This window comes from Hypanus sabinus, chromosome 13 (assembly GCF_030144855.1).
Source record: "Hypanus sabinus isolate sHypSab1 chromosome 13, sHypSab1.hap1, whole genome shotgun sequence".
NCBI classification, from domain to species: Eukaryota; Metazoa; Chordata; class Chondrichthyes; order Myliobatiformes; family Dasyatidae; genus Hypanus; species Hypanus sabinus.
In genome coordinates this window covers 99798203-99823624 of record NC_082718.1, presented here as the reverse complement: position 1 = coordinate 99823624, position 25422 = coordinate 99798203, and the positions used below count along the sequence as shown (strand labels likewise).

The 25422-nt window shown below is 41.3% G+C and overlaps 1 long non-coding RNA gene across 1 annotated transcript in view; it reads left to right on the top strand.

Annotated features, from left to right (window-relative positions):
• LOC132404204 (uncharacterized) overlaps nt 1-25422 on the top strand; it is a 238517-nt gene that overhangs the window by 13265 nt on the left and 199830 nt on the right. The window contains exon 2 of the long non-coding RNA XR_009515460.1: nt 6532-6613. This is a non-coding gene — a long non-coding RNA (uncharacterized LOC132404204). The remainder of the gene's footprint in view (nt 1-6531; nt 6614-25422) is intronic.

The following is a 25422-nucleotide window of genomic DNA, read 5'->3' as shown; positions in this document are numbered from 1 at the left end:
CTTCCTTCATTGCTTCCTCCAACAGCCTCTGCTCGAAATTCTGCTATAAGTGCCCTGTAATCACGCTGCTCGCCCGGTGTTGGGTGGAGGAGACCACGTCCATAGTCAGGACAAGGTGCACCGCAGTCTCGGAGGGGCTCAACATGTGGCAAGATTGACTTGTACCTGGTAAGGCTTCAGGTGGTGGCATCATTGTATTCATGGAGCTTTAGGGTGGACCTGTAGCAGAAATCGCTGAGGCCCGTTGGTCTTCCTCTTGCTCCAGTGGCGTCGGTGCTGCCCGCCATATTGCCATCTTCCCATGTCTGCAGTATCTTGATTTCCCTGACGTGGGCCATCAGATGACACGCTCTGCCATGTCTCCCAGGCTGGGGAGCCTGGTTCTGCTCACTTCATCAGGGTTCCCTGGGGAGGCACGATTCTCAGTTCCCGGTCAGCGATCCATCATCGGGAGTCCAGCCCTGAGATGCGCAGGAGGTATACTGCTCATCCCTTGACTTTATCCCCAGGTCTTAAGGTGCTCCATCCAGCGTCATAACTCTTCAATCTCACTGTCAATTTCTAATCCCACTCTGGACACCAATGTGGCGAGCATTCAGTCCATTGTGACAGACAAGGCAGTCTTGTTTAGTTCAATGGCGACAAGCACAAAAACAGGGCACTATGGCCTGGGGAGAGAACCCACCCAGTCACATATGGACAGGGGATGTGACCATCACACACCCCGGTTACTGTCAGGGTGACCCACAAACTCACATACGAATAACTGTCCAAACCAAGCTAAAATGGAACAATAAATGAACTTAAACTTCCCACCATCATCTACAAAAGCATTTTGAAAAGAAGAACTATAAATAGCACTGGCCATTAGGAATGCTGGAGCCGGCTGTCGATCACACAACAACTCCCCCCCCCCCCCCCCACGAGCACTACAATATTGTGTATTAATCACCTATACAAAAGTCATCCTGATTTATGATTAGACAGTAGAACGTCCATCTTAAAGATCTGTCCCTGTCCTCTATAACCTGGTGAAGATCCTGTTCCAGTTTTGAAGGAGGATAGAAAAATTGGAAATGATAACCAGTTTAATCCGACGTCCCTTGATGTTCTGCCTAACTTAGAATGAGTGATCATTTCAGGATTGAAGTAGTTGTTCACTCTTTCCTTTAGCCACACAGAAAATAGCATCTTCTATTTTCATTCTTGCTGTTTGTGAAACTATTCATATTTTGCACATCTAGTCGTTGGTAACATAGCAAATAATTTAAGATAGGATCTGCATGGATTTCTGAAGAGTGATTTTTATCTCACAAAACTTTGTTTTTCTGAAGATGGTAGATAATGGTTTATCCAGTCTTTCGCAAGGTATTCAATGTAAATCTTCAGAAGAGGCTGCTTGCAAAAATGAGAGTGCACAGACTTGGAGAGAGCCTATTGACATGAATAGGAAATAAGAGAATGAATAATGAACGTATTTACAAATAAGATTAATGTGTCTGGTGGAAATCATGAGTGTATTGGGGCTTTGTTGTTTGACCATGTTCATAAATGTTGTCTGATGGAGTATACTGGTTTGCTGACCGTGGTAATTTGGTCACAGTAAAATGTTAAAGAGGCATTGATACATTAGATCAGTGGGAAATAAACTTTGGCAGGTGAAGTTTAATGTGCGGAAATGTAAATCATTCGGACTACATCGAAGAACCGCAGATCAGAGAATTTTCAAAACAGTGGCAAGAGTCAGTGAACATGAATATTCACGGGTCCACGTTGAGAAAGTCATAAAATCTGATTCAAAGGTATGATCTATCTCAAACAAAAGCTTCTCTCTGTATCACGGTCATGTGACAATAATGAACCGATGATAACCAATAAATTGAAAAACTCATGTAATGTTGGTGACAAAAACTCGCTGCCTAGCCCAAAGCTGTTCTTGACCTCTTCAAATCGGTTCGGCATTTAGAGCAATCCAGCCTCACACCCAGGTTAACTGAATGGGCATCGAAACTCCCCTGCCTCGACTCCTCTCCGAATCACTCACTCCAACTCCATTTGTATTGACTTTGCAACACACCAGCACGGTTCATTCCTCAAATTCGTTTCGTATTCACTCATCTCTTCATTGTTTGTGGTAATGGTTTACCACAATTTACTTCAGAAAAGGTGTTATTAATATTTATGTTGTGTTTCTTGCTGGTAAGTTGAACAGAACAATAGAAAATGGAATTAATATAAATGTGGGGTGCTGCATTTCGGGTGTCTCACAAAGGTACAACATGCACATTGAATGTTGTATTCCAAGACAGTATTGGGAAAAAAAAGTATGTGAAATTTCGGAAACTAGAATCAAACAGAGCTCTTGTGAATTACAAAGAAGCCAGAAAAGCACTCAAGGAGGAAATTAGGTAAGCCACGAGGGGCCATGAAAAGTCCTTCCCAAGTAGAATTAAAGACAATCCTAAGGCATAACATACCTACATCAAGAGGAAGAGGACAACTAGCGAGAGAGTGGTAACACTCAGGAATGAAGTGGGAAACATTTGCTTGGATATAGAGGATGTGGGTAAGATCCTTAATGAATATTTCATGTCAGCATTTACCAAGAAGTAGGACATGAAGGATAGGGAGATCAATGCAGACAGTGTTAGTATGTTCGGGCATTTTGAGGTAAAGAAGGAGGTCTTGAAGAGCAAAGTGGTTAGGTCTCCAGCTTCTGATGTGATATACCCCATGTTACTGAGAGGCAAGAGTTAAGATTGCTGGGGTCTTGACCAGTATCTTTGTGTCCTCTCTAGCCACAGGTGAGGTCCTGTAGGAGTGGCAAGTAGCTAACATTATTTCCATTATTCAAGAAGGGAACAAGGGATAATCCTGTAAATTACAAACCAGTTAGTCACATGTTCATGATAGGGAAGTTACTGAAGAGAATTCTTAGGAACTGGATTTATGTGTATTTGGAAAACCATGGCCTAATTAGGAAGAGCCAGCATGGCTTTGTGTGGGTAAATCACGTTGTACTAACTTGATTGAGGTTTTGATGATGTGACCATAATGATTGATGAAGATAGAGCTGTGGTTGTTGTCTACATAGATATTAGTAAGGCATTTGACAAGGTTCTTCTTGGGATGCTAATCAAGAAGGTTAAGATGCATGGGATCCATGGTGAATTGGCCGTTTGGATTCAGAACTGGCTTGCCTATAGAAAACAGGATAGTAGCTGAAGGGATTTATCTAGATGGATGTTTGTGATTAGTGGTGTTCCACGGTCATTTGTACTTAGGCCTCCACTATTTCTGATGAATATAAATTACCTGGATGAAAATGTAGATGGGTGGGTTATTAAGTTTGCAGATGATACAAAGATTGTGGTGTTGTGGACTGTGTAGGAGACCGGCAAAGAATTACAACAGGATATCGATCAGTTGTCGATATGGGCAGAGAAATGGCAGAGTTTAACCCTGCCAAATACAAGGTGTTGCACCTTGGTAGGTCAACCGTAAAGGGTCAGGACATTACTAACGGCAAGATGTTAATGAGCGGAGGGATCTTGAAGTCCAAGTTCATAACTTCCTGAAAGTGGCTATACACGTTGACAGGGTGGTTAAGAAAACATATGACCTGCTTGTTTTTAGTAGTCAAGGCAGTGAGATCAAAAGTTAGAAAGTTGTGTTGCAGCTTTATAAAATTCTAGTTAGGCCACATCTAGCATATTGGAGTTCTGGTCACCTCCGTAATAGGAAGGCTGATGAGGCTTTGGAGAGAGTGCAGCAGAGGTTTTCCAGGATGCTGCCTGGACTAGAGGGCATGTGCTATGAGGAGAGGTTGGAAGAAATTTGTTTCTTTTTGCTGGAGAGTTGGAGGCTGAAGGGAGATCTGATAGAGATTTATGAGATTATGAGAGGCATAGACAAAATAGACAATGTCTTTTATCTCAGGAATGAAATGCTTAATACCGGAGGGCATGCATTTAAAGTGAGAGGCGTGTAATTTCAAAGGGAATATGAGGGGCAAGTTTTTTTTACACAGAGTGCTGGTGCCTGGAATGTACTGACTGGGACATTGGGAGAGACAGAAACATTTGAAACTTTTAAGAGACATTTAGATGGGCACTTGTATGTGAGGAAAATGGAAGGATATAGGCATTGTGTAGACAGAAGGGATTAGTTGGGTATTTAATTACTAATTTAATTGGTTCAGCACAATATTGTGGGCTGAAGGGCCTGGTCCTGTGATGTATTTTTCTATGGCATGGACTAGTGAGCCAAGGAGTCTATTTCTGTGCTCTAGAGCTTTATGACTCAATGGCCTTGGTGTACCAGCCCAAAGGTACTGATAATAGCAACACAGCTAAAGAAAATCTAGAGCATATTATCTCTTTATTAGCCAGGACATGGAACTAAAGAATGGCAGGGTGGGGTGGGTGTGGGGAGAAGGTTCTAGATATAAATTTATAATGCAAACTGAAAAATTGTGAGCAGTTCTGTCAGCACACTATAGGAAAGATGTAAAGGGAATGGAGAGAATGCAGAGAAGATTAATTAGGATGTTCTAATTATGAGAAGAGACTCCTTTCGCTGGATCGGGGAGGCTATAGGAAAGGTGTGAAGGGAATGGAATGAACATAGAGAGATTAGCATGTTGCCTGGGATGGCCTGTTTCAGTTATGAGGAGAAACTCAGTAGATCAGGGGAGGCTGACAGGTGATGTGATAAGTAAACGGAAAATTATGAGTGGCTTTGATAGGGAAGTTAATGGAAAGCTTCTCCACAAGTAAGAGTAGCTGGCCTGGATTTCAGGTAAGGAGTGCAAGGTTTTGACGGTGCTCTGAGGATTTTTCATTCAAAGGGTTGTTGAAATTTGGAATGCTACGCTTGAAAAAGTGATAGAGGGAGAAATATTAGCAACACTTAAAATATATCTGGGCAAGCAGTTTGGTCATCATGGCACTATGACTCAAATGCTGGAAGTAGGCCTAATATTCATTGGAGCCTGGTGTTTGACACAGACTTGATGGGCTGAAGGGTCTGTAACTACTGTATCAATGACTTGTTAGTGTGAAAATAATTTGTGATGTTATCAACTAAAGAATGGCTTGTGATACATGAATGAATTTTGCTCAACTATTTTTAGATACTTTGAAAATATTAATAGTGATAATCAATTTTTTTATAAATATACCTGATCCAATAAATTGATTAGAAAGACTGGCTATGTTAAAGGAGTCAAACTGGACACACTGGAGGCTGTGGTAGAACAAAGGACCCAATGAAAAATCCTGTAATTCTGGACAATGTTTCTCACCTTCTGCATGCCACCTTGGCTGAACAGAGGAGCACTTTTAGTAACAGACTAAGACAACTCCGCTGCTCCAAAGAGTGCTATATGAGGCCATTCTTTACCCTCAGCCGTTAGGATCTATAATGAGTTAACCTATGGTCAGGGAAGTGATGATCCCATCCTGTTAGACTGTTTGAGGGGAACTTATTTTTTTTATTCTTTGTTAATTCTCTTCTAATATTTGTATATCTGTGCACTTGCAATGCAACTGTGACACTGCAGTTTCCTTTGGGATCAATGAAGTATCTATCTATCTTATTTGTATTGCTGTGTGTTAAATAATATTAAGTGATTGAGTAAAATCCAATGAGATTGAAGGAAAAATCCAAGGATAAATAAGGAGTTGGTTCTGCCCTAAAAAGTTGTCATTAAAGTCTGTAGCTCTCTGTAGAGAGTAATTAGAAGTCCTAACCAGAAAGATTGTTAGGACTTCAGTTCCTCAGAATTCATTAATGATCTGGATGAAGATATTGGAGGAGCTTTTCACAAGATTACATACACCAGAGATTTGTTCTGGTATTTGGAACACTGATGATTATATATATATATAATCAATGCCTTGAGGATGCACCACAGAGATATTGAGTATTAGTAAGTGTGGCTCTGACATATTAATGTAATATAAAATGTATCTGTAAACTCTTGGCTTCCCCACTTCCAAGTGATGAACAATATAAAGATCTGGAATTATTTCAGAAGTGACTTTAGAAGATTCATAGCTACTGTACTCTAAAATCCCTTGGTTATAACGGACTGAAATCTTTAATATGGACAAAAGGCAACATCTTGCAGAAACTAAGATCCTAATGGATTGACAATTTGATCTGAATAGATTCTGGGGATGTATGCCATTTATAGGTTTTTTAAAAATAACAAGTTTGTTGTTACAAGATCATTCTTTTCACACAGACGTCATTGATTTACAGAATAAGTTAACAGCTCTTGGAAAACATGTTGATTTACTCTAAATATTCCTGTGTCAGTATGCCATGACTGTGACATTCACTGTTGTTTGAAATACCATTTGTATGCCAAGATCACCCAGAGTTCATTTTGATCACTCTTGGGCATCATACAATCTTAGAGTCGGTGAATCTTACACTGCGGAAGAAATGTATTTTTGCATGTTATGTCTATGTTGACTAAATGTGGACCAGAAGTTAATTTGATTTCAAAACTCTTTGTTTTAGCTCTGCAGGTTACTGCTTTTCAAGGGTTCCTTTTTCGTGTTGAGGGTCTCTGCCTTCCATCCCCTTTCACGAACAATATTAAGTGAGTGAAATATTTTGTTCTCATTCTCCTTCAGCCCTCTAGAATTACTTGAAATTGACTATTCTCTGTTCAGTGAGAAAGAAACTTTCTGCGTCCGTGGTCAACATTTGCCAGATTTAAGTTTTTTATTTATATAGCTGGATTGGCCTATGAATTATTTGTGCTTCTGCCTAACTTTTATTACACTTCATGGCCACATCCTCATTTTGAACAAAACATTTGTGGTGAAAATGATACCCACTTTTTTCAAGCACCCAATGTTTTCTTTAAGAAGCCAGGATATAACTCTTTGAGGAGCACCTAAGTTTTTGCAGGGAACAATTTATATGAATGAGAATTTATAAGAATAAGTTTCAAAAGCCAATCTCAGTTAGAAAGTTTGAACTGAATTTTGGTCACAAATTTGAAGAATGAACATCTGGATCAAAGATACAGGGGTATTTATTGACTTACAAGATTATGTATTTGTGAATGATGAAATATAAAAGTCTTTTAAATTCCTCTGTGACCTGAGCATGGTCAAAAGACTTCGTCTGAAAGGGACTCGATGCAATGCTTTAAGACGTGTCGATGTGGAAATGCTCACATTGTCTGGTCTATATTATATTGTGTGCCTAAAGGATTTATTTTAAGAAAGCAGTTCCGTGATGAATGCTGGTGGACATTTGCCTGTTAGCCACTGGTTGGCTTTACTTTACTGAAATACCAAGCTCATACCTTAGGCTCTTGCTCTCAGTTTTACAAGGAGGCACCTTTCAAGGACTAATAGAAGGAAAAAAGTGTCGCGATGCAGCCGTGCATCTGTCATGCCAGCTTAGTTGCAAGCCCTAATGATGTGATTTGAAGGGAAATACCCATCCGGGGCTGATGTGTTTTGACGAAAGCTACTGGTACAGACTATGACCTGCATTGTGTGGGGCAGTGAGGTGGGGTGAGGGGTGTGGAAAGCACAAGGCAGCGAATGTTTTCTCGACTCTTTATTTATAATATCTAAATAAGTATTGACAAAGCAGAATCATTCCCTCGAATCTTGTTGAAGGAAATGATTGTGCTGTCCTTTTATGTTTTCAGCAGAAGAGTGTAGGGTTTGTTAAAGTACATGCTATTAAAGGACAGCTCACCAGCAGATGTACTGCTCAACATGCTTCAGTGACCTTGCATGCATGAGGCAGAAATGAAAGCATATGTTCCTCAGCTTGCTCGTGCATTTTTGCAATTTTTTATGCTGAACTTGCCCTGCAGCTGGGTCAGCCAACAGAGCACAGCCCTTATTCCGCTCCGGGTTACCGTCCTTATCCTGCTCCGGTTTTGAATAAAAAAATACTGTAAACTAATTAAAGCATACTGGGAGATGTGTAAAGGCACTTCTTATTTTCCAGTAAGCAAATGAGTCTGCATGATTTTCCTATCAGTGGTAGGTTAATATCTTTAGCTTTATGCGATTAGCAGTGAGGTGCGCATTGTGCATTGCTTTGATTACCTTATTTCTGCTCATTAATTCGATTGCCTTCATTCATAAGAAACAGAATACACACTGATAGTTGTCACAGCAACGTCATGTCTAAAGCTCAGTTGCAGAGCAAGGTCTTTATGGATGTAAATTGAATTTGGTTTCACTTTGGTGCAAACTAAGTTGAGTAATTACAAGCACAAAGGCACCCAAGGTGGATTTTATCCAAAAGTGAGTGACTCCCCACAGCATTTTGAACCAGCTGAATATAACTGAACAGTGAGGTGTTATTACAAGCATTTGGCTGTCAGTGGAGAGTCAGTGGTCCAGATACTATAGCCAAAGAAATCGCATACCGAGGGGGAGAGAGAGAGACAACACACTTGGTTTAAAGTTTCCTCATTAAAAGAAACAAACAGCAGCAGTCTCAACACCATTTAAAAAAAAATTTCAGCATGAAAAGTCATTTTGAATGTTATTGCCACCCCAAGAAAGTTTGCAGATGGTGGAAATACACAGAAACACACAAAATGCAGGAGGAACTCAGCAGGCCAGGCTGCATCTATGGAAAAGAGTAAACAGTTGACGTTTTGGGCCGAGGCTGAGAAGATGTCTGAATAAAAAGATGTGGGAAGGGGAAGGAGGTTAACTGGAAGGTGATAGGTAAGGTCAGGTGGGTGGGAAAGGGTGAGGGCTGGAGAAGAAAGAACCTCATACTAGAGGAGAGAGCACCACAGGAGAAAAGGAAGGGCAAAAGGACCCGGGGGGAGGTAATAAGCAGGTGAGAAGTAGTAAAAGGTCAGAGTAGGCACTGTCCACTACAAGCTGGGTTTCCAATTGCCAAACATTTCAATTACTATTCCCATTCCCATTCCGGCATGTCCATCCATGTCCTCCTCTTGTGCCAAGATGAAGCCACCCTCAAGGTGGAGGAGCAACACCTTGTATTCCATCTGGGTATCCTCCAACCTGTTGGCAGGAATATTGATTTCTCCTTCCAGTGAACAATTTCTCTCCCCCCTCCCTCCCACCTTCCTCTGTGCCCAACTGTGACCTTTCATTTCTTCTATTACTTCCCCTTGGGTCCCTGCCTCCTTCCCTTTCTCCTATTGTCCACTTTCCTCTCTTATCAGAATATTTCTTCTCCAGCCCTTGTTCTGTCATTTGTTAATTTAGCAACAACAATAAAATGCAATACTGATTAATACAGAAGTAAATAAATAAATTACAGTATGTATATATGTATATTAAGTAGTTAAATTTAAAATAGTGCAGAAACCAAAATAAATTTTAAAACGTGAAGTAGCGTGCATGGGTTCAGTGTCCATTTGGAAATTGGATGGCAGAGGGAAAGAAGCTGTTCCTGAATCACTGAGTGTGAGCCTTCAGACTTCTGTTTTGAGTATTCTCTAACTGATTTTCGCAACAACAACCAACCACTCGCTGTTCCGTCCCACCAAGAGTGGCTGTACTTGTGGGATATGTACAGGCTGGGAGATATGTGAAGTGTCATAGAAAGAGAGCCAGATCTGTCAGGGGAACAGATAACCTCTTGAAAGAGATCAGCTTACTCCAACTCAGCTGTATGAATGAGACTCCTTGAAAAATGAACAGGCGTGTTGGCACTTATCTGCCTTGTAGAAGATGGCAGAGTTGCTGTTGAAGACTCCTGCCCCATACCCGTGAACACAGAGTAGCAGTCTGCCTACTTTAGCTTTCTAAGTCAAATCTATTTGTTCCACAAGTCAATTACAGGTGCAAGACAATCTATGGTGCCATGTACTGTTGGTCTATTGTGGATTTGTTAGTTGGGACTAAACTTGGGTGTCATTATGTAGGCGGGAGCTAAATTACTGCGGTCAGCAGATATCAAATATGCGCACAAAGTGCTGGAGGAACTCAACAGGTCAGGCAGACCTAGTGACCTGATGAAGCAACTCGGCGCACAACTTTGACTCTGTATTCCTCTCCATTGATAATTCTGACCTGAGTTCCTTCATCACTTTGTGTGTGCTACTCTGGTTTTCCAGCATCTGCAGGATCTCTGGTGTTTGAGATTAAATATAGTGATTGATGCTCTCCTCTGAAATTTTCCCTGAGTTGTTATGTGATGAGGGTCACCTCAATTGTTTCTCTGTAAAGGGGGATTTCCCTAATAGATTCAGATTTACTTGTCACGTGTACATTAAAATATATGGTAAAATGCATTGTTTGCATTAACGACCAACACTGGGATGTGCTGGGGAACCCGTAGGTGTTGCCACACATTCTGGCAACAACACAGCATACTCAGCAGATAACAAAGAACACAAGAACATCAAGACAAGCCCCTTTCTTCCCAGCAACCCATCAACACACACAGGCTATCTTCCAACTTCAGGAGAGGCCACTGGCACTCCAGCCTCCAGGCTTTGGCCATTGGCTTTCGATTTCCAGACTTCTGCTTGATCTTCAGGCTCTGATCTTCAGTATTGACCCTGGACTGGCTGATGATAGGACTCTAAATTCCAGACTCCAGACAGACCAGTGTTTGTGCCTCCTGCTTGCACAGAAATTGACTCCAGGATGCACTGTCCTTGGACAATCTGTCGATATTGCTGAGTGGAGGCTTGGACTCCAGGCATCCTTCATCCCCACGTTCACATCGCTGGACTTTGAAAGCGGAGCACAGAGTGGAGGCCATACCTCTAACTCCCCTATAACTGTGTCCCTAAACACTGACCTGACCGCCTACATCCCATCTCTGTTCTCAAAACCATCCCTACAAATAAAAAAAACACAACTAAATCTGAGCCACAGTCTCGATGGAGATGACAGCTCGCCACCATCTCGTTCTTTGGCCACAATGAGGAGGCATTCGGAGAACCAAAGATAAGTGTACATGAAAACAATCATTATTGGTTATCTTCTGCTCCACACATTCAGTAAGTCCGTATGATCAATTATGTGAAGCTGATGACATCCTCCGGCCAATTCACTTTCATACAGTCAGAACCAACAACACATACCTTAGTCAGCTTTAGTTGTGGGGATTAGGGATGAACTATGATTCAAAGTATATTTACTATCAAAATATTTAGGCAGTATACAACACTGAGATTTGTCTTGCCACAGACAGCCATAAACCATTCAAAGAAAAACATCTGATCCCCAATGTGCAAAAAAAAGGACAAATTGCACAAAAGGCAAAAGAAAGCAAAAAACACGGAAGGTTATCCGAAGAGTCTGGGCATATTCAGTTTGCTTGGCTCGGCCCAGCCCAGTGCTGAGTAGGTTGTTATCTTGACTGGAAATCTGACAACTTAATTACAGTTACAATATTACAAGAAACAAAAAATTAGAACAGTGAAATTCAATGATAGTTGACAGATTGAACAATAAATGTAAGATGTAATAAAGTTAAAAGTTTAGATAAATTTATTTTCTTTTGTGAATGATTTAGTTCAATTCACAATAAGCTCAGTATCTTTATTATTGTCCTCAATTGATTAGGCACATCACAAAATGTAACAAATAATTATTATAATCTTCAGACAAGCCCATAGCTCCATTACAGACAGCTCTGTTATGGAATGTATAGAAACATAGAAAACCTACAGCACAGTATAGGCCCTTTGGCTCACAAAGCTGTGCCAAACATATACTTACTTACCTTTTGTAATTATCTAGAGTTACCCATAGCCCTCTATTTTTCTGAGCTCCATGTACCTGTCTAGGAGTCTCTTCAAAGACCCTATCGTATCTGCCTCCACCACTGTCACTGGCAGCCTATTCCACACACTCACCACTCTCTGAGTAAAAAAACTTAAACCTGACATCTCCTCTGTACCTACTTGCAAGCACCTTAAAACGTGCTAGCCATTTCAGCCCTGGGAAAAATCCTCCGACTATTCACCCAATCAATGTCCCTCTTCATCTTGTACACCTCTGTCAGGTCACCTCTCATCGTCTGTCGTTCCAAGGAAAAGAGGCCAAATTTACTCAACCTATTCTCATAAGGCATGCTCCTCAAGGCATAATCCAGGCAACATCCTTGTAAATCTCCTCTGCACTATTTCTATGGTTTCCACATCCTTCTTGTAGTGAGGTGACCAGAACTGAGCACAGTACTCCAATTGGGGTCTGACCAGGGTCCTATGTAGCTGCAATATTACCTCTTGGCTCCTAAGCTCAATCCCACGATTGATGACTGCCAATGCACGGTATGCATTCTTAACCACAGAGTCAACCTGTGCAAAAGCTTCGAGTGTCCTATGGACTCGGACCCCAAGATCCCTCTGATCCTCCACACTACCAAGAGTTTTACCATTAATGCTATTTTCTGCCATCATATTTGACCTACCAAAATGAACAACCTCACACTTATCTAGGTTGAACTCCATCTGCCGCTTCTCAGCCCAGTTTTGCATCCTGTCAATGTCCTGCTGTAACCTCTGACAGCCCTCCACACTATCCACAACATCTCCAACCTTTGTGTCATTAGCAAATTTACTAACCCATCCCTCCACTTTTTCATCCAGGTCATTTATAAAAATCATGAAAAATAGGGGTCCCAGAACAGATCCCTGAGCACACTACTAGTGACTGACCTCATGCAGAATATGAACTATCTACAACCACTCTTCGGCCACAACATCATAGCTCCAATTACTGATCCATGCTCTCAGCTCATCCACTTTATTCATAATACTTGCATTAAAATAGACGAATCTCAAACCATTGGTCTAAGCACATCCCTTCTCTATCACCTGCCTGCCTACCCTCCCTCTTGCACTGTCTCCAAGATTTCTCTATTTGTGAGCCAACTGCCTCTTCCCCAGTCTCTTCAGTTTGGTTCCCACCCCCCAGCAATCCTTGTTCAAACTCTCCCCAATAGCCTTAGTAAACCTCCCCACCGAGATATTGATCCCCCTGGGATTCAAGTGCAACAGGTCACTCCTGCCTCAGAAGAGGCCCCAATCCCTCAGCCATGCATTTATCCTCTACCTCACTCTATTCCTATCCTCATTGTCACGTGGCACAGGCTGTAATCCCAAGGCGACTACCTTTGTGGTTCTGCCACTGAAATTCCTTCCTAACTCCCTATAGTTTGCTTTCAGGATCTCCTCCCTTTTCCTACCTATGTCGTCGATACCAATATGTACCACGACCTCTGGCTGTTCTCCTTTCCACTTCAGGATATTGTGGACGCGATCAGAAACGTCCCGGACCCTGGCACCTGGGAGCCAAACTACCATCCGTGTTTCTTTCCTGCGTCCACAGAATCGCCTGTCTGACCCCCTAACTGTAGAGTCCCCTATCACTCGTGCCAACTTCTTCCTTTTCCTGCCTTTCTGAGCCACAGGACTAGACTCTGTGCCAGAAGTGAGGCCACTGTCGCTTCCCCCAGGTAGGCCGTCCGCCCCCAACAGTACTCAAGCAGGAGTACTTATTGTCAAGGGGTACAGCCGCAGGGATGCTCTCTAGCCTCTGACTCTTGCCCTTCCCTCTCTTGACTGTTACCCACTTACCTGTCTCCCCAGGTCCTGGTGTGACTACCTGTCTATACCTCCTATCTATCACCTCCTCACTTTCCCTGACCAGATGAAGGTCATTGAGCTGCATCTTCAGTTCCCTAACACAGTCACTAAGGAGCAGCAGCTCAACGCACCTGGCGCAGATGTGGCCGTCCGGGAGGCTAGGAGTCTCCCGGATTTCCCACATCTGACACCGAGCACAGAGCACCGGTGTCACACGTGTTATTCCTGTCTGTATTCTACACAGGCAACCTACTTCGCCTTGACCCATTATCACCGAAGCCCAGTTGAGCCAAAGCTTTCCTACTCTATCTCCCTCTACACGTCGCCCACTCCTCTGGAGCCTGCACTATAAAGCTGTTTCCTTTTATGCTCCTGTTGCTGTTCTCACTGGCTGATGCCCACAACTAATAGAACACATACCATTAGTAAACACTGAGAAGTCTGTAATGCTTATTCCCCTATTTAGCAATCAGTGATCTATGATGGAACAGATCTTTTACCGCTTGATGGACTGGTTGTCTGGCAAACAATGGAATGGGGTCAACTAAACCTCAGGAGGTGGTTTCTTTGCCTTTGCCTCCAGAGCACATGATGGTCTTTGACAGTCACTGCTATTTGAGGCATTCTTATTTGTTTATATCTGTCTGATAATCTGAAGTATTTGCAATCAGATCAGAAAGATTTAAATAATTTAAAATAATGTGATTTTAAAAATAACATGTCTACTGGAAAATACAATAAACCATGAGAAATTGATTGAAACCATGAAATAAAGTGAAATGAAAGAAAAATAAACAAGTCCCTTAATTGGCATTTACTTTTTCACTTTTGGTCTGAGTCACCATCCAAACGAATGGAATTGATGTCTTTGTGCCAGCCGTGGACAGCATCAAACTGATGGGTCAGGTGCAAGGTTGAAGAGGAACCAAACTCAAAGAAAATGTTCCCATGGCACATTGGTTGAATGTGCTTGTTGTAGACCTTCAAGAGATCACTTTAAACTCCAGGTTATACTTCAGTCTGCAAGGACCATGGATTTATATTAGTAATGTGGATCTGAATCTAATAGTGATTTCAACATTAAGGAGTTGAAATCATTAACACCAGCATAACATCCTCAGCTTAAAAAAGATTTGTGAATTTTCCCTTTGAACAAATTAAGAGGGTTGAAATTTGTCTTCTAAATTGTTGGCTTATCAATATAGCTGTACATTTCAGAGTTATGTTCTGGGTATTTGTTATCAGCTCATTAAGGAAAAGATTTCCCAGCATACAAACACAGAAATGTTAAATAACCTCATGAGATGTAAAACAAAACATGATGGAGTGTCTCATGATCTGTACAAAATCAAGATTTATCTGGGTTTATTTCACAGCCTATCATAAATTTCTTGATCTTAGATTGGCAACAGTTGGAGAGTTAAAATTGCCGTCATGAATGGCAGTGTATAAAAGAGAAAGAAAATGAAGAAATAGTTTTTCTGATCTTTATCCAGACCGTATGTGAATGTGCATGGACTTCATTAATTTGTTTATTTTTTATTTATTAAGATGCAATGCAGTTTTGGCCCTTCTGGCAATTCGAGCCACACTGCCCAACAAACCCCGACTTAACCCTAGCCTAATCACAGCACAATTTTCAATGACCAATTAACCTACCAATCCGTACATCTTTGGACTGTGGGAGGAAGGTGCAGCACCCAGAGGAATTGCACATCGCAGAAGGTCTAAATTTATTTTGATGAAGATTTCCTATTAGAAGGTTTGCCCTCGCTCCTGTTGAGAATAGGAATGGCTGTTTGGTCAGATGACACCCATAGATTTGTTTTCATTATTATTGCATGGCGAGTTGCAGGATTTTGACCTGCTGAATAGTTATTTGTCCTAGTCAGGATGGTTTGGATGGGGAATTAAAGATAAAGGTGTTCTCATGCACTGAATAGCCCAATAACCATTGATACTGTGATGCTCAGAGGTTTGGATGAGGCTATTGTAGAAGACATTGATTTTCTGCAGGGAACCTTGTACTAGTCTATCTTATGACTCGCTGTACACAGTAAAGAAAGGTCACTAAATAGTGAGTCATGGTTAAAAGACAGATGATTTTTCAGTTATGGTTATATATTTACTTTTAAATTTTAAAATGAAGTTACTGCCTTAAAATCATTTTCTGTTATCTATAAGCTTAATCCTCCATGGCGAATCTTTAATCCTTTCAGTTCTGATGACTGGACTGTTTGATTTATGACACTCAAGTCATGATATGGTGACATTGGAGCTGAGTTGAGAAACAAACCATTAACACACCTAAGTGCTGTATTGATGTTGTTATGTAGTCACCCAGCTCCAGGCTCTTGGTTGGTCAATAAAACTGAGGAGTGAATTAGTCATCAATACAACTTATTTTAAAATGTAGTTTTGAAATCTCTGCATAATACACAAGGCCAACAATCTTACCCATGGCTAACGACCCTTCAGATGATATGAACTGCCTTCTTAAAACATTGTAGTCCTTCTGGTGAATACCTGGATTTAGATCCAGTGATAATATGGAACTCAGCCAAGACCTCCGTTAATAACAGAGGTCAGGAGGAATTTTTAAAAGACATAGGAGCAGATTTAGGCCATTTGGCCTGTCAAGTCTGCTTTGTCACTCCATCTTTATTGTCCTTTTGAACACCATTTTCTTGCCTTCTCCCTGACATCTTTGATGGCCTTACTAATAAAAACCTATCAACTCTGTTTTAAAAATTTCCAATGACTTGGCAGCCAAAGCCGTATCTGGCAATGAATTTCACAGATTTACCACCAACTGGCTAAAGGAATTCCTCCTTGGCTTTGTTCTCAAGGGATGCTCTTGTGTTCTGAGGTTATTCCCTTTGCTCCTTTACTTCCCCATTATAGGAAACATATTCTTCACATTCACTCTATCTAGTCCTTTCAATATACAATAGGTTTCAATGAGATCCCCCTCACCCCTCATTCTTCTGGTGAGTACAGGCCCAGAGCTATCAAATGCTCCTCATTCATTAACCCTTTCATTCCTGGGATCATTCTCATGAACCTCCTCTGGACCTTCCCCAATGTCAGAACATCCTTTCTTAGACAAGGTGCCCAAAACTGCTGACAATAATCCAAGTGCAGGCTGACCGATGCCTTATAAAGCCTCAGCGTTATCGATCCGAGTGTAGGGTAGCAAGGAGATGGGTGTAGTGTGAAACAGACACCCCTCATCTCGCTGTTAATGTGCACAAACAAAATGAAGGCCAGCTGAGTAAATAATGTGGAGCAGAAAGAGTACTGGATGTGTGTGTGTGTGTGTATCAATCCCAGGAGCACACTTAAGATCGTACAATTTATTGTTTATCTGAACTCCACTTTCTCTGCAGGTTTTATGCTTTCAATGTTCAAAATAAGTTTTTTACTGAAGTATATATACATCACCATATACTACCCTGAGATACATTTTCTTGTGGGCATTCACAGTAAGTATAAAGAAACAATAGAATCAATGAAAATCCACACACAACAATGGACAAACAACCAATGGACACACAGCATCAAACTGCAAATACTAAAAGAAAGAAAGAATAAATATGGAATAAATCTCCAGAACGTGAGTTGTAGGATCCTTGAAAGTGAAACCACAGTTTGTGGGATAGTTCAGTGTTGGGGTAAGCTCTGGTTCAAGAGCTTGATGGTTCCTAAACATGGTGGTGTAGGACCTAAGGCTCCTGTACCTCCTTACTAGTTGTATTGTTATTGGCCTACCTTATTCTACCTCATCGCGCCATTCAATGAATTGATTTTTATGATCAGCACACAAGACAAGCCCCTCACTGCAGTTCAGCAGATGTGAAATTAATAAATGAACCCAAAATCTAAAGAGCTGGAAGTGGCAAAGTAACACACAAAATTCTGGAGGAACTCAGCAGGTTAGGAATCTATGGAAATGAGTGAACGGTTGATGTTTCAGGCTGAGACACCAATGCCAGCATTTATTGTTCATCCCTTACTACCTGTGAGAAGGTAGTGTGGTGGTGGGGGAGGCAAACTTCCTTCTTGGAGCCGCAGCAATCCTTCTGGCGAAGGAGCTTCCACTAAGTTATCGGGGAGAGGGAACTATAGGATTGAGATGTGCATGCCCACAGGAACAGAACCAGGCATATAGGCAGACTTTAGACAGAGGGTGGAAGTCATCGTCACAGATAGCTGTGGAGCCCAAGGTCATTGGGTATATTTAAAGTAGAGGTTGGCAGGTTCTTGATTTGTAAGGGTGTCAAAGATTACAAGGAGAAGGCAGGAGAATGAGTTTGAGAGGAATAATAAATCACCCATAATGGGATGGCCTGACTCTGCTCTTATGTCGTATGGTCTGTCGTATGATGCACAACTTGGAGAGGTACGGTGGTGCTCCTATTTGCCTGCTGTTCTTGATGGTGGGGGTCATAGTTTTGCGACTATACGTTACTTTATTTAAAACTCAGAACAAACTTTAATATTCAGTCTTAAAGTATATGATCTTTGAAACAACGTGTGCACAAGCACTGGTTTGATAGCAGAAAAGGAAGTATGAGAATAGAACTTTGAGTATCTGCTGAAAACTAGTTTGCTTCCACGTTTAATTATTTGGAAAATCAAGGCCAGTGTGTACCTGGATGTTAAACATTCTTAAGTAGAGCACAAGATTGTTCACTGAATACATGGTTGGAAAATTGCAATGGGAAATCAAAAACAGGTATCATACTTTGATATTGTTATTGCAAAGCAATCCACAGGTAATCATCAGTAAATTCTTCCACTGCTAGATCTGGTAATGGTACAAGTCTATTAAGCTGAGTTTCTAGATCAAAATGAACGTATAAAATCTATAACTTTATTTATTTACCTTAGAGTAGGCTTTTCCGGCTTTTCAAGCTGCGCTGCCACAACAACCCCAATTAGCCCTAACCTAATCATGGGACCAATTAACCTACCAGGCACATCTTTGGACTGTGGGAGGAAACTGGAGCTCCCAGAAAAAGACCACACTTTGGATGGGGAGGACGTACAGAGTCTCCTTACAGAATGGCGCCGGAATTGAACTCTCGAGCTCTGGAACCGAGAACTGTAATAGCATCGCGCTAATCGCTGTGCTACTGTGGCGCCCTATGGATAGACTAAAACTTCAGTTTTAGTTTATCTATTTTAGGCATGTACACTCAATAGTCACTTTATTCCATGCCTCCTGTACCTAATAAAGTGGCCACTGTGTGTATTCTGCTGCTGTAGCCCACCCACTTCACAATTGACATGCTGCGTGTTCAGAAAAGCTCTTCCGCACACCATTGTTGTAACTGTCACCTTCCCGTCAGCTTGAACCAGTCTGGCCATTCCCCTCTGACCTCTCTCATTAACAAGGCATTTTTTTGCCCATGGAACTGTCACATACTGGATTTTATTTTGTGTTTTTTTCACCATTCTTTGTAAACTATAGAGACAGTGCTGCGTGAAATCTCAGGAAATCGGCATTTGCTGAAATACTCAAACCACCCTGTCTGGCACCAACAACCATTCTACGGTCAAAGTCACTCTAATCACATTTCTTCTCTATTCTGATATTTGGTTTCAACAACAGCTGAATCTTTTGACTGTGTCTGCATGTTTTTATGCATTGAGTTGCTGCCACATGATTGGCTGATTAGATATTTGCATTAAAGAGCAGGTGTACATGTGGCAGCTGAGTGTATTTTAATAAACAAGTTCATTAACAATTGTAATGCAATTGTCTGAAACATATGTCTGGAATCTAGACTGTTGCATTTGAGGTTTCCGTGAGATAAAGGACTCCTACTGATTTATGGTTCAGCCAGCTCAGTATATTTGAGAATCTGCCAAGCAGATCCAGGGCTAGAATCTGTAAAATTGATTTTACATTGCTCAGAGATTGGGATGCTGTTGTTAGAAATTCATTTCATGATTCAGTTTTCAAATTTATCACATGTACTTCGAATCAAACAGTGAAATGCGTAATTTGTATTAACAGTCGACACAACCGCGGGTGTGCTGAAGTTAACCCACAAGTGTCACCACATGTTTGGTGGCAACATATTATGCCCACAATGCTTGACAGAGCAGCCCAGAACACAAACACACAACAGCAAAAGAAGCGCCTCCCTTCCACACACTCATATTCAGTCTAACCCCGGGACAGGACTTCAGCTTCCAGCTCAGTCTCTGACTCAGGCCTGCAGACGTTGGCTTCGACTTCTGCAGAGATTTGCAGATAGCTGTGGACAATGAGACTCGACTTCAGTACTTCTGATTCAACCCTCAGCCCACTATCCTTGGAATCGAGCCCAGGACACTCACGTCGTCAAACATTAAGTCTCGAACTCTGGTCTCGCCAATTTGTAAACCCGGTGGGTCATCAGAACTCCTTCCACCTACTTGCATGGAAGTCCAACTCCGGAAGCCCCTGACAACTCACTGAGCTGTGCTCGTCCACTTTCTGCTGGCTTGACATTGAACGTACGACCACAGACGTCCCACATCTGCGTCACAGGACTTTAGACATGGAGAGGAGGCTTATTCTACAGCCTGACCTCTAATTCCCCCACATCCCTATCCCTAAACCTTAACATGGCCCCTAATGCCCGTTTCTGTCCCTCAAACCATCTTATGAACCTAAAAGAAACAATTTTAAAAAACAACTAAATCTGAGCTGGGACTCATTGGAGGACACAGCTGGACACCATCTTGGTTAAAAGTTAAGTTCAGTTAAATAATTAGTTAACTAATTATAGTATCAACCAATTGTTATAATTATAGCATCTTAGTCTTATTGGCAGACTGAATAAAGGAGATTTTTAATATATTAAATAGTAGTTACAATGGTTACAATGAGGTAATTCTCAACTTAATGAGAGAAGAAATAGCTTTGTAACTTTGGCTTGCTTTAATTGAATGTTTTTCTCTTCTCTTGTGCTAAGATTAAAACTATGAACTTAACATCAGTCAGTGATAAAAGTTCTTCTACACGCAAAAACTTCATTAAACTCTCATCAATCAACCAATGGGCCTTACTGTATATTTCAAAGGCAGTATTAAAATGAACTCATCACTTATATTTCTGTGGATTTGTTTGTGGTAAATCAAATACTGATCTTCACTGTGATACAGTAATGCAACAGCTGGTTATGTTGAAAATGGGCATCTGCATTAACTGCCCCTTTATAAGTGAGGTCAATGGAGTGCAATGGGTTAAAGGGTCTAGTAAGTACATCTGGGAAATGCATTTTATTCCTGAAATTCACTTTATCTCATGGGTTAGAGATTGTTCTTTGTGGCCTAGTGTAAAGGTGTTTAGGGTATTATCATTTCTGCTTGGTCTACATCTGTCTATTTGCTTTCCGGTTCATAACTCTGGGTAAGAGCATTTCAGTGTGTAGTTTGAACATGGTGATCATTTCACTGTACAACACCCTGCAGTGATGTTTGCACCATCCATTTAACAGTAAAGTGGCTAGAAAAATAATAAGCTGCTGTACAGTAGAAAAGTATTTTTTGACCATTTTGCTGGACTCTTTCATGCATTCATCAGTATGGCGGTTTTGGATCCACTTTGAAGCCAGAAACACTGCCAAAGTTTGGAGAATTATGCTTTTATGTTCAGCTGGAGACGATCAATGTTCTTAATCTAAAGAATCATTGGTAAGACAAACCCAAATTTGTAACTCTTGGTAGTCTTGAGGCCAAATAGAAAGTAGGCATCTCCTTATCTTCACCATATCACAGTGCTAGAGTGATGTGGGGTCCTTTCTGTAGCGGGACATAATGCTGCATACTAACAGCTTGGTGCTTAAGCAGGTTTGGAATAACAACCACCTTTGGTCCAAGTCATAATCAGTTCATTATCTCTGTTTTTGACTTTGGGTCAACATTGCACCTGGGTGAATACTAAATATTACACCTGGGTGACTATGACATAACTCATAACAGTTAACTATTTGTTGCTTTAAGTTACTTCGTGATCATAGATCAGTACTTTCATCCGTCTAATGTGCTCCAGAAAAACAAAGTGTTGAACGGACGGATAAAGAAATACAAGGTAGATGGGTAGGCCGGGCTCAATAATGGAGGTTAGCAAAGGGATTACTCATGTTCTCGATATTTATTGCTTATTTACTTTATTATTATTATTATTATTATTTCTTCCATTTTATACTTACAAAGTTTGTTGACTTTTGCACACAGGTTGAGTGCCCAAGTTGGCATAGTATTTCATTATTATTCTATTGTGGATTTCTTGAGAATGTCGTCAAGAAAATGAATCTCAGGGCTGTATGTGGTGACATACATGCACTTTGATAATAAATTTACCTTGAGCTTTGAACATAAAAGTTGGTAACATTGGCTGCTGGAATCCATTGAGAAAGGAGTAGATAGAATGGGTGGGGAATGCCTTGTAGTTAGATTATTTTCGGATTGGTCCTAGATCATGAACTAGCGATTGTGTTGGCATCACGAATTCAAAGTTCAAAGTAAATTTATTATCAAAGTACATATACTACCCCAAGATTTATTTTCTTGCAGGCATTCACAAGTGGAACAAAACAGTACAATAGAATCAATGAAAAGCTATATACAAAGACTGATAAACAGCCAGTGTGCAAAAGAAGACAATCTGTGCAATTTACAATAATAATCATAATTAATAATGAACAAGTCAATGCATAATACAGCAAACGTGAGTGGTAGAGTCACAGCCATGCCTTTGTTCACACTCGACTGCTCTGTAAGCGAGTTCTTCAGGCAAACTAAATGTAAGCTACTTAGAGTACTTTAGGTGTGGTCACACCGGGGCTTTAGCTAGCTGGAACAGGGATTTTTGATGCGAATGCCTGTAGTCTATCCATATTCCGATCATTTTCTGCCTCGATCTGGAACAGTTTCTTGATCACTGCCTCTGCTTGCAGTTTTTTCATCACTCTGCTCTCTCACTTTAAGGTCCCAATTGGATGAGCTCACATTTGCTTCAATTGAAATCCATTTGCCACAAGTTTGACCAGTTAGATAAAGTTTCCATCTACACTGCTTACATTACCGTCTTATCTTTCCATTATCGGCAAACTCGGGTATGTGGCTTTCCATTCATTAATACAAAGAGCATTTGCTGCTTCAGCTCAGATGCTCACACTGCGCCACTGGTCACACCGCACACTTCCACAAGCGTTGCTTCAGCAGTCAGGCTTTAAGAGATTCTTTATCAAATCCACGTAAGTAATATCTGCAGTTATTTCCTTGTCCACTATTATCATTGCCATTTCGAAAATAAAAACCGCAATCAGATACACAGGCATTGCCGCTCTGTTAAAAATCCTTCTCAACCAGAAATTTTCCAAGCATTCTTTCCATAATTCTTGTCTCTATTTTCCACTGTGCAAATATAGATTAGGACCAAGTGTAGCTTTCTCAACCCCTTGAGCCTGCACCTCCATGGCTGATTGTATCCTCAACACATTCCCACCCACCTGTGGTAACTTTTCACCCCTTTGCTTACCAAGTACTTATCTACCTCAGAAGTATTCAAGGATCTTACTTCCGCCAACTTTTGAGGAACAGACTTCCAAAGACTCATCTGAGAGGAAATATTTTGCCTCATCTCTATCCCAAGTGAGCCACGCTTATTTTTAAAATAATCTGTGACTCCCTGGATGTAGTTTCTCCCACATGAAGGTGATAGGTGAAGCTAGGTGGGTAGGAAGGTTAGAGAGGCTGGAAAGGAAGAAATCTGATAGGAGAGGAGAGTGGACTACAGGAGAAAGGGAAGGAGGAGGAGACATGGGGGAGGTGATAGGTTGGTGAGAAGAGGTAAAAGGTCAGACTGTAGAATAGAAGAAGAGGGGAGTGGAAGGGACATTTTTTTTTACTGCAAGGAGAGATTGATATTCACACCACCAGGTTGCAAGTTACCCAAACGGAATGTATGGTGTTTCTCCTACATCCTGAGGGTGGCGTTATCATGGAACAAAAGGATCGACAAGTTGGAACGGGGAAATGGGAATCAGAAATAAAATGTCAGGCCACTGGAAAGTTCTGCTTTTGGAGGATGGAGTAGAGGTGCTCAACCAAGCAGTTTTCCCATTTAGACTGGCCTCATTGGCAGCAGAAAACACAGTGGACGACCTCAGTAGATTCACAGGTGAAATCTGGCCTCACCTGGAAGGACTGTTTGGTGCCCTGAATGGAGGTGAATGGCACTTTGGCCACATGCAGGGCTAAGTACTGAGAAGGATGAATGGACAAGGGAATCACGGATGGAGTGATAACTGCAGAAAGCAGAGAGGGGGGCCTTGAGTCTGGAGAAAGTGGGAGGAGCTAGAGGAAAAATTTTTGAGGGTGAGGAGCAGTTCTGCCAGATGGATGAGGGTGATGGTGGAGGGGAACTGATTGTTTTTTTTTATTAAGAAGTGGCAAACTTTAAGGCCTTGACTGGACATCCATGATGAGAATAAGGCAGTCAGGGCCAGGGAATTGAAAATTAGTGAGGAGATCGTGAGCAGGGTTCAGTGTCCGCCGCTGTCTGGGAGGAATTTGTACGTTCTCTCCATGACCACGAGTTTCCTCGGGGTGCTCTGGTTTCCTCCAACTGTCCAAAGACCTATCGGTTGGTAGTTTAATTGGTCATTGTAAACTGTCCCATAATTATGCTAGGGTTAAATCAGGGGTTGGTGGGCAGGGTGGCTGAAAGGGCTTATTCCAAGTGGTATTTCAATAAATAAATGAATAAATAAAACTAAATAAAATTTTGCAATTAGCATTGTGTAGAGTAACCCGTGGAGTTGTGGTTGGTTGGCTGCAGAATCTTCCAATCATCTGTGTCTGTGCACATTACAGCAGCTTGTGCATCTTTGGTCTCTGTGAGTAGCTAAGACTTTTTTAACCCATCTGACAAGGAAGCTGCACAGACTACAGGCTGAAAGCAGGGAACAGTCTGTGGTGTCCCATGAGTACTGAATCCATCTCTTTTTGGGAAAAGCGATGAGACAACCTGGACTGTCCAGTTAACCTGGAAATTTGTTTGATAAATCTAACATTGATTTGGGAGAGATAGACTACTATTTAATCTATTTATGCCCGTGTGTAAGTTAGATTACCCTTGTTTATTTCCTATATATGTTTATTTGAATTAATCTTTCAGTTTTTGGATAGACATTAGTCTAATTTTTTCACGCATCAGTTCCCCTGGACTCAAAGAACCTTGAAAGCTATTTGGTAACCAAGCCTTTCTGAGTTGATGGTGATTTGTGTGGTCTCCTGTGAAGATAATCATGGGTAATTAAGTCCAGTTAATCACCAACGAGACCCCTAACAGTGTTGATGATCAGGGGGATCTTGGGGTTTAAGTTTGCAGCCTGAAGGTGGCTACACAGGTTGATAGGGTGGTTAAGTAGGCAGATGTCATGCCTGCCTTTATTAGTTGAGACACTGAGTTCAAATGTCAGGAAGTTAGGTTGCCGCTTAATAAAACTCTAGTTAGGCTACATCTTGAATATTTCATACAGTTCTGGTCACCCCATTGTAAGAAGGGCATTCAAGGTTTGGAGAGGGTGCAGATGAGGTTTACCAAGATGCTGCTTGAATTAGAGGGTGTTTACTATAATGACAGTTTGGGACAAATTTGGGTTGTTCTAGGATCTAGTGATTTCCTGATGTATATGACGAATAAACCCTTCTTGGGCTTCCAGCCGGGCACAGATATCGATTATAACTGTTTCAATGACAAACTCTGCCACCTTCATCAGGGATGATGCCTGGACATGGCTTGTCTGGTGATATTTATACCCTGATGATTGGTC